Raw genomic sequence first — 4100 nt, forward strand, 5'->3', positions numbered from 1 at the left:
TCACAGGGCCCAGCACACAGGTGAAATTTGTTTCTCGTATGCACCCCCTGCACCCCCCTGACCATTTGATTTTCACCCTCACATATAAACAGAACCCACTGGTGAGGTCCTGACTTTCACACATGAATGCAGTTTATGGTTGGAATTGCGACTCTCATATGTAAACATCTGGCCACAGTTGGAATGGGTACTTCGTTATAAACCCAGCATGGAGAAAGGTGATGATTCTCTTATCTGGACCCCGCCAACTGTAAAGATGTTGACTCATATATAGGCTTAGGGCCACAGGTATGATGATGGGTCCATACCAGCATGAAAATCTCAGAAAGAATTGAGACTGTCATGCATACCATATAACACCCTCAGGTGCAACACAGAAAGTCCTAATATGGCTCAGCACACAGTAATAAAATGACATTGGGATGCACACCCAGCCAACATTTCAGTCCTCTAGACTACACAATTTAATACTCTTCAACTTATGCCTAACACTCAAATCATTATCACTCATTACACTATTATATATATTGTTACTCTTATTTCTAACAATTTATCTATACTCACCCTCTCTGTAGACATATTCAGTTATCTTTCTATATATTTATTTATAAAAACTTGGAGCTAATGCCATGGGATTTATTTTTAATAATACATTCTTTTCAATCAAATAATTATTATTAAAAGACATAATATACATACAAATTGTAATGGTGTTACTTATTTTGTTACTATGGATCTCACAAAATTGCTTGTCTGTGAAGGGCATGCATTATATGGATGAGTGTTGTTTTCTGCTACAAGTGTCAGAAAAGTGTAAGATGGATTGAAACAGGAATTTTGTTCTCATGAACCCATCTGGAGGTATCACCTGTTAACTCACATAAATGGCTCAATAAGGTCAGGAATGGCTTCTCTGTCATTTCCATCCTGGGCAATGGAAAGATGGCTCAACCCAGCCATCACATCCAGGTCCAAGACTGAGGAGGAGCCAAGAAGAGCATCAGTGATATTCACACAGGATCATTTTATCAGAAAAGCTTCCGCTTTCCCATAAGCCTCTCTGCAGTTTCCAATATGTGTTTCTTAGCAGAGAATAATGCCCCAGGAACATCCCTGCCAGAGAGAAATGTCAGCTAGAGGAGTGGCTACTTAGATTTTTCACATTCTCTTTCCTGGTGCTATGTACCATCAGAGCACCTGATAAAACAACTTCATGCCTCATCAACTGCCTAAGATACAACTTTATTAAAACATTTTTTTTATAAATATTTCCATTATTATCATAAAATATGAACTGTCAGAATCTCTGTTGCAGGCAGAATTCTGGATGACCACAGTATTAGCCTGTTGTCACACTGCTTATAAAGAAATATCTGAGACTGGATAATTTATAAAGAAAAGAGGTTTAATTGACTCACTGTTCTGAATGGCTGGGGAGGCTCAGGAAACTTACAATCATGGCAGGAGGGGAAGCAAACGTCCTTCTTCACAAGGCGGCAGGAGAGAGAAGTGCCAAGAGTGAGAGGGAAGAGTCCCTTATAAAACCATTAGATCTTGTGAGAACCCACTCACTATCCCAAGAACAGCATGGGGGAAACTGGGAAACTGCCCCCATGATTCAGTTACCTCCACCTGGTGTCTCCCTTGACATGGGGAGTATGGGGACTACAGGGATTACAATTCAAGATGAATTTTGGGTGGTGACAGCAAAACCGTATGAACCACCACCTATGATCCATCCCATAATGCATACTCCAGATATCTTCCCCTCTTTTGAGTGTTGGAGGAACCCATGAACTTAGTTTTTCATACCTTGATTAGGTTACAAATCTGTGAACCCGTAAATACAATGGAAGGTAACACCACCCTTGGGTGTGGCACAACCCATAGACTTGATAAGCTTTCACTGTGGGGGGGGGGGGGAGGGAGAACCTCATTGGTGCTCTTGCCCTGCCTCCCACCTCAGGATGATGCAGAGATCCTTTGAGCTGACACCTGGGCATGTCATCCCCTTACCCCCAGGACAGCACTCAGCCCTGACCAGCTACTTTGTAGGGTGGGATGGGGACAGCTCATTCTCATTAGGTTAAAAATCTCGTGAAGCAATGAGTGCAATGGAAGCTAGCCAGGTGGCTCTAATGCAATCATCACAGCAAATTATAAGACTCTAAACTTGTTGAGACCACAGAGCAAGACTAGCTGCAGGAAGATTCCCACTGCGGGTGTGTAGACCTCGGAAGCCCAGGACCCCACAGGGTGAATGAGCATCCTGACCTCTGACCCGCAGACCTGTGAGCAGGTAAGTCTAGGGCTGGATTGAAAGGGGCTAAGCGTGAGGATGCGTCTTCTGCACGGATCTCAAGTCACAGGCTCTCTGAATCCTGTCCACAAACCCACCGCCCTCGCTCCCTGACGCCAGAGCCGCCTGCAGCTGGTCAGGCTCAGCCCAAGGACAGGGGAGAGGCCGCCCTGCACCACAGCAGACATCAAGCAGAACACTCACAAAGCCACCACCTGGGAGGCCCCCAGAAAGCCCCTGGCCACCAAAGCTGCCGGCAAGAGGGCGCCGCCTACAGGAGGGATCAAGAAGCCCCACGGCTACAGGCCTGGCACCCTGACGCTTTGCAAAATCAGAAAGTACCAGAAGTCCACTCAGCTGCTCCTGCGCAAGCTGCACGTCCAGTACCTGGTGCGCGAGATCGCCCAGGCCATCAGCCCGGACCTGCGCTTCCAGAGCGCAGCCACTAGCGCCCTGCAGGAGCCCAGCGAGGCCTACCTGGTGCGCCTCTTTGAAGACACCAACCTGTGTGCCATCCATGCCAGGCACGTGACATTTACGCCCAGAGACATGCAGCTGGCCTGCCGCCTCCGTGGAGCGGGTACTTAAGAGCTCACTCTCCTGGGATACCTTGCACTCTAGAGGGCTTCGCTTCTGTTTTGTTTTTTGTTTTTGTTTTCTCTTCTTTCAGTTACTGGTAGTTCTGATGTTAGAAGTTTTATTCCGTTCTGGTTTCTTTTCCCCCATGGGGTCCAAAAGTAGCTAAGAATATGATTGGGAGTGGAAACATAAGCAGAAATCACAGGTAGTGACTGTGTTTCTATTTGCTTTTATTCGTAAACTTTTATTCTGCATTGAGGGTCTAATGCATTAGTGTTGAGTGGAAATGTCTCAGTGAGCAAGTTTCAGCACTTCAACTCTACATCAATTGTCAATACATTTGCTCTTTTGTTTGGAGAATGCCTCATTAGACTATTTACAAGCAAATACATTTCTTCTTGATGGAAACTCGATGATATTTTTCGCTCTTGATCAAACAGTAGATGAGACCCACACTTTGAAATTTTCTATATGCAGCCACATGGTTTCAATGTTCCTGTCTCCTGGGCTGTTCCTGCTAGTTTGCTATGAAAATACATCCAACTCTACTTTCTAAAAAGTGAACAGACTCTCTATCCACAAGTCACTTCACATTACAGGAGGCAGAACAGCCAGTGTGGGTCTGTTTGTGGGTAGGAAAGAGAGACACTTATTAGAAGTTTCTAATGCAGTCCGTCACTGGCAGGTCAGCATTCTAGAACATGTCATGGTTATGGCCATGGCCATGACTGGAATAACCAGGGCCTTATTCAGGGAGGTGGTAGAAGCAGCCCTCGGTGTGTGTGAGATGGGGAATCAGACGCCCCGCTGCAGCCCAAGCATTGGAAGGAGGCTGTTCACAGATGAAAATCCAAGGGCCACTTCAACATCTAGTACAAAATAATTGTCTTCTTCTGGGCCCCAGTCTAGATAGAAAGGCCTGTTCTTAAAGGACAAAGGACTGAATCCACTGTTTCTATGACAGGACTGCCTGTGCCCTGCACCTTCTGTGTTTTAGTCTAGGCTGAATTGACCTACAATTTTAACGTCTTTCTCCAACTGTTTCATTGATCTCGTCTAGATGAAGGCAGCAGCTTCTTTCATAATTACTTTGACTAAATATTTGTGCTTCTGGGGGCATATAGACACATTTTTCTGTTTCTTTCTACCTGAAAGAAAAAAAGTTGCGTGGGTCCAAAGCGTCCTGGGGACAGGACGCTACTTTCAGAGAGAAAACCTCTTC

At 45.4% G+C, this 4100-nt stretch overlaps 1 pseudogene; it reads left to right on the forward strand.

Annotated features, from left to right (window-relative positions):
• The first annotated feature begins 2260 nt into the window (after positions 1-2260).
• On the forward strand, positions 2261-2920 carry LOC115834172 (annotated as a pseudogene).
• Positions 2921-4100: the final 1180 nt, after the last annotated feature.

This window comes from Nomascus leucogenys, unplaced genomic scaffold (genome assembly GCF_006542625.1).
Source record: "Nomascus leucogenys isolate Asia unplaced genomic scaffold, Asia_NLE_v1 001920F_20018_qpd_obj, whole genome shotgun sequence".
Lineage (NCBI taxonomy): Eukaryota > Metazoa > Chordata > Mammalia > Primates > Hylobatidae > Nomascus > Nomascus leucogenys.